Source organism: Corvus brachyrhynchos, unplaced genomic scaffold (genome assembly GCF_000691975.1).
Source record: "Corvus brachyrhynchos isolate BGI_N302 unplaced genomic scaffold, ASM69197v1 scaffold565, whole genome shotgun sequence".
Taxonomy (NCBI): Eukaryota; Metazoa; Chordata; class Aves; order Passeriformes; family Corvidae; genus Corvus; species Corvus brachyrhynchos.
In genome coordinates this window covers 556,904-570,462 of record NW_008237911.1, presented here as the reverse complement: position 1 = coordinate 570,462, position 13,559 = coordinate 556,904, and the positions used below count along the sequence as shown (strand labels likewise).

Genomic DNA, 13,559 nt, shown 5'->3' with positions numbered 1-13,559 from the left:
AATGCATCACTCAGCCCTCCCTCTCCAGCAGGAGCTCAGGGCTCCTCAGGTGACGCTGCCCTGCCTTTCCCTGCACGGCTGCTACCAGGCCGAATGAGGGGCTATAATCTTTGTGCCCCTGGTAAATGTGTTGCTGCCACAAAAATTAAACCCTAATGCATCTTCAGAGAGTTCTGCATCTCTAGTAGGTGCCTTTATATCCCGGCATATCAGAGATGAGCTCCATCCTGCTCGGCTGCTGCTGAGGAGGTGCTGACTGAGTACCCCGCCAAATGAATCACGCTGATGAGCTGTCTGCAGCAAACTGCCCGGGGCCCAGCACACAGGGGTCACCTTTACACACAGCAGCACAGGAAAATTACAATTTCAAAAAACATGGAGGCACTCAGACTAAAATAGCAGATCCAGTCATTTTCACAAGCAGCGCTTAACACAATTTCACGGCCTTGCGGCATGGCTGAGAGGCACTTTCGGCTCCTTCGTCTGGTCAAGGCTAAGGAGAGTGATTAAAATCTGGAAAAGCTGATGCTCCAAACACAGGGGGTTGGGCTGCATGGGACTGTGTGTTACAAAATCTGATGGGCACAAGGCAGTCCCTGAGTGCTCCCAGGCCAGGCTGGCCGGACCACAAACACAGGCCACAAACACAAACCACAAAATCAAACCCTGGTTCAGGGATGCCCAAGTGCAGAGCCACCTCTCCTCAATCCATGCATACATTGGATGCTGAAAGTAAGTCTTGTACCAGAGAATAAAATGAAATACAAACAGCCTGTTGGACTACACAAAATGAAGGAGCTGGGCTTTACTTAAACATTTATTCATAGAGCTTAAATGTAGACAAGACCCTTACAATCATCTTGAATGACCTCCTGTGTGCCACACTACTACATTTCACCCAGTTACCAAAGAAAAAAGCCCAGTAACTTCTGTACAGCTAAAGGATGCCATTCATAGAGGGACTCAGTCTCGATTTCAAAAAAACCCAGCAACTCAGAGACCAAACATTTCTTTTGGGAGCTTGTGCTCTGCATAGTTAAAACTGTGTCTCATTTGAGTTTGTCTGGCATCAACTTCCAGTGACTGACCTGTTGTGTCTTCCCATGCTCATTTGAAGGGCTCACTACTACCCATTGATTTCTCTTGTCAAAGGCACCCACATTTTGCAATCAAATCACCGCATTGCCATCTTTTTGAGACCTACACAGACTGAACTGGTTTTGCACTTCTTATTGCTAAGTCCTCTCCAGTCTCTGGATAATTTTGGAGCCTGTTTTCTACACTGGCTGTAGTTTTTAACACTGGATCACAAAACAGTTTTTCAAGAACAGAGGAAAAAAGACCAGAGTCTTTGCCAATGCACTAGACAGATAAAATTCCTTTTTTTATCACCTCCTACTCCTTCATTCCTTACCAAAAGCCCACACCTCAGTAGGCCTCTGACAAAACCTTGCATTGAAGGCTTGAGATTGTCTGATGCCAAAAAATTCACCTTTTTTGATTTGGGAGTATACAATTCCCTAATCCAAGGCTATTACTGCTGTTCATTGTTTCTAAATCAGTGATGATTTGAAATCCATATTGTTTGAATGGGACTTTTATGGCAGTGGAGCCCAGCTCCTCTTAGTGACCTTGATCTGCAAGATTGTCCTTTGCCCTCACCATTCAACATTTTGATGCCCTTCGTGTCACAAGTTTTATGAACCTTAAGAGTACTTTTACTCCCAGGTGTTGAATGCCATGGACCATACTGAAATGCGCCAAAAAGCCACTCTGGTTTGGGGTAGTGGCTTCCCACTGACAACTACTTCTACATTAGGCAAGATCCCAATAAATTAAAGTCACACTGACAAATCCAAAGACCGTTCCGTCTTCAAGCAACCATGATATTACATCAAATCCTAGATCACTGCAAAAGTCTATTACATCTTTGTGGATATCAAAGCAGTCTTTAATCAAAAAGACATAAATCTGACTGACATTCTCCAAAAACTCCCCTCTACTTGCATTTACTTTTATCTAAAGCTATTGATTCTGTATAAATCAACTCTGTCATTAGCCCAACACTGGGCCTGAGAGAGACATCATGCTAACATGGATTTCACTGTCCATATCACCAAAGTCAATTTGAAATAGGAATTCTGTGATTTCCCCAGTAACCCAGAATTAACAGATACCAGAAAAATACAGTTTAATGTCACTGTTTTCATCCTTGACAAAAGGCACCTTAAATCAGCCAGCTTGGCTGTTCACCTCTCAAAGACACTATTCAACATCATAATTAGTAATTCCTATGTATTTGCCATCTAACAGGCTAAAGTTTATTATTTCCTAACCTGCCATCCTAAAGTAGAAAAGCGAATCCCTCAGGTCCTGAGTGCAACATGTATGAGACAGAAAATAATTAAGTTCTGGCATGTCAGAAATTCTGACAAAATCTCACTCCTGGCTGCATGTCACACTCAGTAAATGTCTCTATCTCTAGAGTCAGTACATGGACCCCAATGCCTGAAGATTTTTCCACCTGAAAGGACCTTGAGTTGGATGACCACTGGAGGATGAAGTCCACATCAACACAGCAGAGAATTCATCTCCCCTAGCACACAAACTCCTCACATACAGAAATTAAAATTTACACAAACTACTGACCAACAGAGCTCTGAGTCATACAGCACTGGCCACCAGATACAGGCCTGGTCAAAAGAAACTGGGATTCAGAGAACATTCATTCCAGAACTGAAGATCTATATCTTCCTGTTGAAAATCCATGCAAACAACAGCTGAGCTTAGCTGTTGAGGCAAGGAAAACCATTTCTGCTCAGTGACAACCCAAGCTGTTTTGCAAAATATTGACTTGATCTGTTGAATTTCTTGTAAAAGCAATTTTTAATTTGATGTTGTTTTCAGAGACAAGATGGTGCTTGGGATTAGCATTAACAAGCTGCTAAAATTTGGCAGAAAGTGCACATCTTACATTATCTTCAAGAAATGTACTTCAACTACTACAAGATAATAACAATTAATTCTGCAGATCAAATTTTAAAAAATAAAAATAAGCAATAGTCACTGAGTTATCAGATACAGAATTTAAAACCAACAGCCAAATCAATTAATAAGAATTTCATGGACCAGGTCATGTTTCAAGGAGCAGCTGAAGAACAAAACACCTTTGAGTCACAAGTTCATAGACAAGATGAGTGAAATTGACTCACCTTTATCTGTGAACTATCTTATCCTTTCATTTGGCTGTCATTAACTTCAAACAAATCACTCACCTGTCCTCAAATTTAAACATTATTTAAATGAATTGATTAGAAGAGGGCAGAACTGAACTGAAGGCATTGTTGTTCCAGCCACCTTTAATGAAATAAGCTCTATCACAGCATCAGAGAGACCACTCCCAGAGCCAGATGGGATATCAGCCATAGAATTAATGCTGGATTTATATGGAGAGAACAGCATCAGTTTAAGGAAAAAAATCTGCCTAACCCACAATGAGTTTGGAAGGAGCACATAAAAATAAGAACTCACTAACCAAGGAATATGCCTTGCCTAGTATTCACTATAAATTACACTTCAGCTATACAGAAAGGGCTACAAAACTCAGGGACTGTAACTCATGGGTACTACTTTTGTTTCATCCTAGTGCTCCTGAAAAATGGCAGGTTGCCACCAGAAGAACGTCCTGCAAAGGAATAAAAGGTGGCTTCACAGGGGAGGACTTGTTCTCTGTTCTGTGAAGGAGCAAAATGTGTATTTTACATGGAGATAAAAAACCTGGAAGCTAACTTAATATCAGTGCCCAGCTCTGAAGGTGGAACATGTTTATAGAATATATATAGCTGGAAGGGGCCTTAAAAGTATTGACTTCCTCCTGCCCCAGTCCCAACACCAGGACCATTATATTGGTTTAAATTCAGTCCAAAAAAAGATGCTGCTGTAACCTGGGCTTAAGAGAGGCAAGCATCCAACTTCCACACCAAAAATCAAAACTGGAAATATCTCCAAAACCCTCAGGGAACGAAGCATGAATGCCAGAAGTATTATACTATGTTTATTGCAGCATTGAGTCTGATTTGCCATCACATATTTGACCAGGATGTTCCCACTGCTCTTATCTTCCATACAAAGTCACAGAAGCCAATCTTTCAATCAGAAAAGTGTAACACAATGAAGTCTCATCCAGCATTTCATTTAATCAACTACCTGGAAATTTGTTCCAGACTGAATAAAATAAATTATTTTGCATTTCTGTTAAGCTTCAGCATAGCAGGTTGCAATACTCTCACAATATATCCAATACTGAGTGTGATATTTGCCCATGAACTATACTGCATTTCTCATCTGTCACAGGTCATTTAGCTCAGACAGGATGATAATAATAGAAGAAAGATGCAGGAAAAAGAACACTCACAAGTTATCATGTTGACAGTGAAGGGCATAATACATGTGGGTTTGTTTTGTCTTTTACCATAAAATATTTGTCCAGACTTTGTGCTTTGTGAGGTTTAGGATATTTCATTGCACCTTTCTTATGGATAGGGAAGATGGCACCATAGCCATTCCCACAACATATTCCCCTCAGGTTTATTTCATATATAAATTATATATAAGTATATATATATAAAAATCATATATGCCTGACCACTGCACCTATGTTAAACTTATTAATAAATATAATGGACAGCCTTCTCCACGTTCTACTATGCTTTTAATCTTATAAAGATATACATTTCAGGTTGTTACATACAAATATTAAGTGTTTAATATGATTTATCATGAAGCATTAAAACTTAAAGCAGTGAACTATAAAGGAAAAGTGTCCAAGAACAGAACTCTGCAGCATTTGTGCTTTCTGTTTTCCTTTCCTGTAGCTAGTTTTTAATCTCTAGATCCCCTTCCTGGACAATCAATAAAAGGCTTTCACTTATGTTTTAATGTCTCCCTCCAAACTTTATAGAGTGTAATATATAACAGCGGGCTGTTGTCTGCATTACTGTCATTACTTACTCTGGTTTAGTAGATGCAAATTATCCTTCAGTGCCTTCTGTGAAGCGTTGAAAGAACTGATCAACCACCAAGGAGCAGCCCTCCTGTGCCAGGGGAGGAATTCCCTGCAAGTGGGAAGGAACAAGGAGCTTATGCTGGGAGCCGACCTATTGCAGAGCAGCTTGGCAGAAAATGACCTGGGGGTCCTGGTGCACAACACATAGAACATGAGCCAGAGCATGTCTTTGCAGCAAGGAAGGCTGACAAGGTCCTGGGCTGCAGAGGGCTCAGGGGAGAGCTGATCAGTGTATATAAATACCTGAATCATAGAATCATCTGGGTTAAAAAATACCTTTAAGATCTTAGAGTCCAACCCTTAACATAACACTGCTGAGTACACCACTAAACCATATCCTTTAAATACTTCCAGAGAAGTCAGCTCAACCACTTCCCTGGGCAGCCTGTTCCAGTGCTTGATAAACCTTTTGGTGAAGAAATTTTTCCTAATATCCAGTCTAAACTCCTCTGGGGCACCTTGAGGCCATTTCTTCTCAGCCTATTACTCGTTGTTTCCACCACACTGAAGGGAGGGTGCAGAGAAGACTGAGCCAGGCTCTTCTCAGTGGTGCCCAGTGACAGAACAAGAGGAAAAGGGCACAAGCTGAAACACAGGAGGTGCTGCCTGAACATCAGGAAGCACTTTTTCCCTGTGAGGGTGACCAAACACTGGCACAGGTTGATCAGAGAGGCTGTAGAGGCATTCACGGGCCTTGGAGACATTCAGAAGACACCTGGACACGGTCCTGGGCAGCAAATATACTCTCACAATCCTATAAACCTGTGGGAAAATCTCTTCCTAAACACAGGCTGTTGTTAATTGGCCTATGATCTAAAGCATGAGGGTTTATACCCTTCGTGGTCCCACCTCACTGCCAGCTGTTGCCCTTTCCATCAGGGATGAGGCCAGTGTAAAGTGAATTAGCAGAGTCCTTCAGTCTGGTTGTTATATTCAGCATGGAATAGTTCTGGAAAATACAAAGATTAAGATCTTCCTCGGCTTTGCACATCTGGGGAAATTCTCCTTTTCTGATACAGGTCTAAGCAAAGAGAAGTAAAGCATTAGTTTATAATGTTTTAAAACTGCCAAGAGTCTCCTTTGTTTTATGTACTACAGACACAGGACCGGGATCAACCCCCATGCATATTTCTATGCACATATTTTACTACTTTTTCTCACTCAAAGATCAATAATGTTTTAAGAACTGCTTCAGTTAAGAGTGCAGCTACTTTGCCTGTTGTAAAGCCACTGAGATACCTGGTTTGGTCATTAAAATTGGCCAGATTTACAGGCTGCCTCATACAGAGCATCTAGAGCTAAGGGTAAAAGCTACCCTCTATGAATCCCATAAGGTCTTACAGTAAGTCATATCTGACATCCCATTTGTCATCCTGAAATCCTGAGAACAGAAGACAAATAGCCCTCAAAGTTGAAGGGAATCCTTCAGACAGAACTCACTTAAAAAGTAATAGTTAATAAAGTCATCAGGCTCATGGGCTGGGGTTTTGCTCAGACTTCTTTAAATAACTTCCCAGATAACGAAGAGGATTTAATTTTCCTGATAAAATTAGACCAATTAATCAGGCTGCACAGCAAAGGATATGTTTCCCTTCTACAAAGGGACAACCAGCTATGTTATGATAAAGAATTTATTAGCAGGAAGAGTTCTCCTTAGACTTCCTTGGGAGATGAAGGGCAAGCCAATAGTAAAATATTTTAAAGCTCATTGTGGGCTTTTGGAGCACTGGTGAAATGTGTACCATCTATCAAGATTATTAAGATGAAACTATTAACCCTCTGACAGTTTAATAACCATTCTTTATGTTATAATAACATAGGGCCCCTTTGGGATCAAAGTTCCAATTTTGGAGGCACTGTCCATCATTTGTCAAGGAAACTGAACCTTTGTGTTGAGCAAAACAGCAACAGGATCAGCCTACCCTACCTTTTCCTCCCCAAACTATAGAACCTTGCAGTTCAGGCCCAGGCTTCTCTCTTTTTATAGGCCTTTTAGGGGAAATAGAGCCACTGGGTCTGCACACTTCTTGGGGGATCACGAATCACTGGACTAAAGGAACAAATCTGAAAAGAGGATTAATGAAGTGTGGTCTCACAGAACTAAGCACCCCTGCAGCTCATGAGGATTTAGACCATTTCTAGAATTGACATGTTGGGTTTCCAGACTAACATCCAATCCAACTTCAGAGTAACATGCCAGTACTGCCCAAAACATTGCTACCATAACAAAGATGAGAACCATTCCTCCAGACAGGAAGTAATTAGTTCTGACAATGTGAAGATTCCACAGAAATCTCTCTTACAACCTCATTCAAGTCCTTATAGATATTCCACACTCACAGTATATTCTATATTTTTTGCATTATCCTTGTGAATATTAAGGTTTGCAATGCAACCAAGAATTCTGCTTCCCTAAGAAGTGGCAATGCATGATTGCCTAGCAAAGGAGTCTTCCGTAGCAATGTCACTGGAGCCATGTTAAAGTTTCAGCCAGATTGACTTCCAAGCTGTTTCTGTATTAAAGCAAAGTGCTCTGTTGTCAGCTTGGGTTCCTCATCCAATTCATCCTCACCTGCCAAAGCTCAGCGTTTGAAATATAACCCTTTGAGGGGACAATGTTCTGGCTTTGGATGGGAGAGAGTTAACTTTCTTCCTTGTAGCTGCTGCAGTGCTGTGTTTTGGATTTAGCATGGGAATGATGTAGATAACACTGCTTTGATTGTTGCTGCGTAGTGCGGGCTCCCCGCCCCGCTGGGGACAGTGAGCAGGGAGCTGCATGGTACTTTGCTGTCAGGGTTAAACCACACAGACAACGCTCAAGATTCTCCTTGAATTTGGATCTGAGGCTTACCTGAGCTCACAAGAAAGGCAGGATTCAGTTCTGGAGGCTGGGCCATATACTTTGCTTGCCCAAAACACACAAATGCTTGAACCTCACTTTTGGGTCAGGACCATCTCCAGTGCAGACACTTCTACAGTGAAGAATTTCAGTGCTGTAAACAACTAACTACATCATTGGGCTAAGGTTAATTAGTCTGGAGGAACAATTCAGATCATGCTGATTTAGTTTTAATCTCTATTTCAGAGACTCAGGACGAGCAGAAAGAGAGAAAAAGAAATAACAAGAACACATACAATTTGGCTCAACAATACCCCAGTATTTAGATCTTAGCCTTTTCTTCTACCTCCTCAGATTTAATTTTCTGCCTATGTTGTATCAGGAGGCAGGTTGGTTGGTTGGTTTGTCCCTTCAGTGTTTCATAAATGTCTGTTCTTGAAACACTTCCGGCCCCATTTTGCAAACCAGCTGTTCCTGGACAGGCCAGTCTTCAGCTGGTGTAAGAAAATACTGCCAGGCACTGAAGTCAGTACAGAAATGAACAAAGCGAGAATACCCCTGTGTTTTTAAAACACTAGCAACTAGCAACTTCCAAGTATTTTCCCAACATCAATCACCAGCAAGCTGTCAGCAAAGCCTGTGTTAGCAGTGTTAGCAGTCAGGAAAAGAGGTGACAACAAATAGTGGGAAGTAAAATAAATCATACCTGAATACTCCTGAACACAGAAAATGCCAGGGTGGGGAGAGAGAGGGAAGGAAATGGGGACACACACAGGGCAGGAAGAATGAAATTAGAAAGTATCCTAAAAACAGAGGCCCAAATAAGCAGAGGTGATTATATTCATGGTCTGCTAGAGACACGTAATCAACTGTCCTCAAAAGGTACCTTTTTTTCTCCTGTAATTTTTGCTGACTTGGTTTTTGTTTAAATTCAGAGATTACTCCAACTTTCATAAACATTTGTGCATACCAGCATTTTTAATGTGCACATTTGGCCCTGTGCCTAATTTGTTGTAGTTCATATCCATAACCTTGCTACTTTTTGAGAATTCAACCCTGACCTTCATCTATTCCTTCTCCAATGCAGCTCAGTTTTCTATCCTACCCTACACTTGGCAAAATTGCACTGTGTTCCTGACTGACAGTCCTACCAGATGTCTTTGGGTGACCTCAGTGCCCTTCTGCAACTGTCAACTCTTCCCAAGTTTCTAATTTAAAACACCTCCCCCAAACCTCATCAGTGCTTTGTGTCAGCAGTCTAGGAAAAAAAAAAGGATACTCATTTGCATAACCTCTCCTTTCTACAAGGATCTGAGTGCCTAATAAGACACTGAGGATCTTCCTCATGTCATCTTCTGTCCTCATGTTTAGACAAGGTCAAGCTGGGCTTTCCCACTGAACTGGAACCATTTCAGAGGAAGATGCTGATGTTTCCTCCTGTCCCTTCCACCCCTGGGAATTAAGTGCTGCTTCCCAAATCCCTCTCCCCAGCTCATCACACTAATTATAATCGGAGTTCCTTAGAATCCTTGCAAATATATGGATTTCCTTTTTGCTGTAGTTATTGAAATCACTCCCAGAAAAACCACTGTGCCCCAAACTTGATGTCACGTGGGAATTCACCTACATCATCTTACTGGTTTATCAATGTTTTCAAATTTAATGTGAATATTCATTTTGTTCATCAGGGCTCTTGAGGACTGCTCTCTTTTGATCTGAATCTTTAGGCTTCAGTCAAAAAAACACCAACAGAAAACTTACGCCATTGCATCCCATGTTGGATGATGATGCTAAAAAACTCCCTCCCTGTGCAGTCCACTCTCCCTACATCAGAAGCAAAGAAATCTGATGCAGTCACTGCCTCTTTCTCCCACTAACCTTTTCTCCTCTTCCAGTCCCTGAGAATGTCTGGAGTCTTGCCCCTAGGATTAGAGTGAGGAAGGAGAGGAAGTTTTCTGGTATTTATAGTTTTGACCCTGTTAATTGTTTTTGTAATTCTTTTCTTCAGCATGGTCTCTAAGAGTCTGTACTTTGTGCTACTCTAATTAACAAACTTCCTCTTAATTAAGCTGCATGAGAGCTTTGGCTGTGAGGAACATGGGCACTTAAGTTTCCTTTTATTCCAAGCTTTTAAGAAGGTGTTTAACTTCAGGCAGGCATTTAAGTCACATGAAGCTCAATGGCTTTTAAGAACATGTTTTTTTTTCTTGAATACAAAAGGATTTGGAGGCATCTTTAATTAGTCTGATGAAACTGGAGCTGGAAAGAACAGATTATGCTACTTTAACCTGCCTTTCTCTAAGTGTGTACATTTTCCATGAGAGGCACATGAAAAGCTGCAGAACCCCTCAACATTTGCTGTCCTGGTGCCTTTTAAACTGCCATGATTTATAAAGTATCCTTGGAATAAATAACTAGACTAGATTAGAATTCCCATTAGAATGGGAATAATTGCTTTGCAAACTACGGAGCATTAGAGCACCAAGTAGCACACAGTAAAGACCCCAGGGGTCAGAGACCAAACAATTCACATTGCTGAATCAATTTCACTGGTAAAAGAAAGAAAAGAAAAACAAAACAAAGCAACTGAGAAATTTACTGTATATAGTTCATTAAAACAAAGAATAAAAGAGGCAAATTGGATAGAAGAGGCAGAGAACTGAAATTAGCAGTCTAAAAAGAGCACTATCAAAATTACCCTGGTTTTGTAAAGTGATGTTTTGCAGCAAACTCCAAAGCACGTAATTTCCTGTGAAAACTTTCAGACAGCCTGAAGGCATTGTTTGACCAGCTGTACAATATATCAGCTAAATGTGCTCTGAGTGAATAGATTCTCCTAGCAGAGGCACCTGCAGGATGTGTAACTTCTATTTCACACATTCGTTCAAGGCAGCCGTGTAGCTCCACTGGCTCATCGTTTGCATTCACAATGGACAGCTGGCATCACCCAAATGAAACATTACATTTGCTTTTGCTGGTAAATAAATAAAAAAGCCACCAAATAAACCCCCAAGAACAATAAAAACAACAACAACAACAAAAAAGGAGGGGAATGTCTTCAAAGGTTCTTCCGGATTCTGAAATGTTTAATTGGACTTTCAAATGAAAACAAATCAAAACGTGAAGGTTTTCATGGATAATGAAGACTGAGGAAATGAAAAATAAACCCCTGCAATGCCCCAGAATTCCCAATAGATGAGCTTGCCAAATCAGGAAGTTTGAAGAGGGAAGTATAATTATCTTACATGTCTGCTTCATTAACAGACCATGATGCAACCATGATGGGAAGTTAACCATATGTTGCACTTTGCTGAGGGAATGGAGACAACAAAACAGAAAGCCTGGTAAAGCCTGCTAAGCATCTGCTGAGTTCTGCAGGGTAAAAATCCTCTCCTCTCTTGTGTGAGTGGAAACATTCCTACTGATTTTTAGGTGTGGTCATGGATTTGACACAAGCCAGGTCCCAGTCTCCTCTCTAAACTCACCTGATTATGATGGCGCAGACACCACAGATCCTTGTTCTTTTAAAATCCTGTTAACCTGCAAGGCTGAAATTTGTTAGTAATACATGCACATTGCAAATTGTTAATTTGGAGATTTATACACAAACAGGATGTGGGACGTCCCACCAGTTCCAGTGTCATCATTTCCAGGGCTCACTTTACAATAAAAAAACTTGCAGCAAGAGAGATCTCAGCTAGAAATTCTGACTTACCTCGAGTCCTTCCTGCTTTGACAAAAGCTGCCTGGCAAATTTCAACTCCAAACCTTCTGGAATCAGTTTGGTATTGCAGAAGAGTTCTCAAATTCCTTCTTTACCTTTTGGCTATAACACTTCAAATGCAAAAGTGTATCTGCAACCCTATTCCAACAAATATTTGTGAACATTTCCTGCTGTACTCCCTTGCTCTGCTCTTTATTATTTGACAGCTCCACCAGGCCACTTTGAGTGATCTCATCTTGAATCTAGAACTTGGAGTTACACACTGTTTTCCTCTCCAGTCCTGATTCCTTGAACCTCATATTTACCCCTCTGACCTCAACCACATCAAAAACAATGGAGTGGGGAGATGAGGGAAACTAGAATGAAGCTAGACTGAGTCTAGCACTCAAGAATAAATGCTGCAGGCAAGCTTAGCAATGTGATGCTCTCAGACAAAGAAAAGAAAAAAGAAAAGAAAAGAAAAAAAGGAAAAGAAAAGAAAAGAAAAGAAAAGAAAAGAAAAGAAAAGAAAAAAGAAAAGAGAAAAGAAAAGAAAAGAGAAAAGAAAAGAAAAGAAACCACCTTTTTTTTTTCAAGAAAAGAAAAGAAAAGAAAAGAAAAGAAAAGAAAAGAAAAGAAAAAAGAAAAGAGAAAAGAAAAGAAAAGAGAAAAGAAAAGAAAAGAAACCACCTTTTTTTTTTCTTTTTTTTTTTTTTTTGAATGTCTGACAAATTTACTTTTAAGCAGCACCTGTAAAATTAATGAGAAGCACATACTGGAGGTATTTAACAGCCTAGTGAGAATTATACTTCTTTCCTCTGGATTTTCAATGGAGCATGGAATCCAAACCCATTTTGTGCCTTGAATAAAACCCTCTTCAGTATTTTCCAAAATGCTGAGATCTGTGGAAATCTTGGTGCCTTCTTTCTCTCACTTCTGATGGCCACATTTGTCAGTGGGTAAAGAGACTTGTGGCTGCATGGATCCAGCAGTTCTCAGTTAATGCAGATGTAATTTCCTGATATTGTCAAGAACTGCTAATTGTTATTATCTCTCCCTTTGGTGCTATTAAGAAAAGGTTTAAACTGCTTCAAACTTCTGGACTGGTGAATCTCTTTTAAAAGCCACTTATTTAATCCGGGAAACATCAGAGAAATGCTACCAATGATAAAGTCCTGCTGTTAAAATAAATATTGAATTTCGGTTTGCATCTGTATTTATTTTTAATGCAAAGTGCTAAGGACTTGTTCAGCAGTGGGAGTCTATTTATCTGCATAATGCATGCTCTTGTTTACACATTATCTCTTGTTAAGTGTTATGTCTGCATATAAACAGACAAAAGAAAAAGCTGGACTGAAACCACATGAATCTCACAGGGGAACACTCTGGACAAAATAGACAAGGTCATGGGTTTTTAGCACAGCATTTTATGAATTGCCAAGTGATGACAATAGCCAGAATTTTATTAAGGCTTATGAAAGGCTCTGCTGCACTCTGCTCTTAATCAATGTGGTGCAAATGTTTGCATAAATATCACAGAATCCTACGCAGGCTGATTCTCAGAACAACTCAGTTAGGCCAGAAGAGAGGGAGAAGAAATGAAGTGTCCACCCAGTAAGATGTGAACCACTGCATTTTAGCAGGAATTGCTAAGCCCATGTCAACCCTCTCTTGCCATCACATTTTTGGGATGGGATTTTCTAGCATGTTTACTATTGACATGACACTTTTGAAATCCACGTCTGCCTTGACTCAGTCAATATTTCACCCATATTTCAAAAATATTTCTGAATTTTCCAGGAGGCAGCTTATACCTAGATGCAGCCACAACATCATGCCTTTCATCCATGTGATACTAATTCATTCAACAGGCATCTTTCACTGGCTCTGATGGCTTCCAGTAACATGTAATTCCTCATTTCATACAAATTTTACAGGTAAAATTATTAATT

At 40.4% G+C, this 13,559-nt stretch overlaps 1 long non-coding RNA gene across 1 annotated transcript in view; it reads right to left on the bottom strand.

Moving 5' to 3' along the window:
• LOC108446448 overlaps positions 1 to 12,081 on the bottom strand; it is a 12,720-nt gene extending 639 nt beyond the window's left edge. The window contains exons 1-2 of the long non-coding RNA XR_001861625.1: positions 5,915 to 12,081; positions 5,011 to 5,114 (exon numbers count right to left, since the gene is read on the bottom strand). This is a non-coding gene — a long non-coding RNA (uncharacterized LOC108446448). The remainder of the gene's footprint in view (positions 1 to 5,010; positions 5,115 to 5,914) is intronic.
• Between the last annotated feature and the right edge of the window lie 1,478 nt (positions 12,082 to 13,559).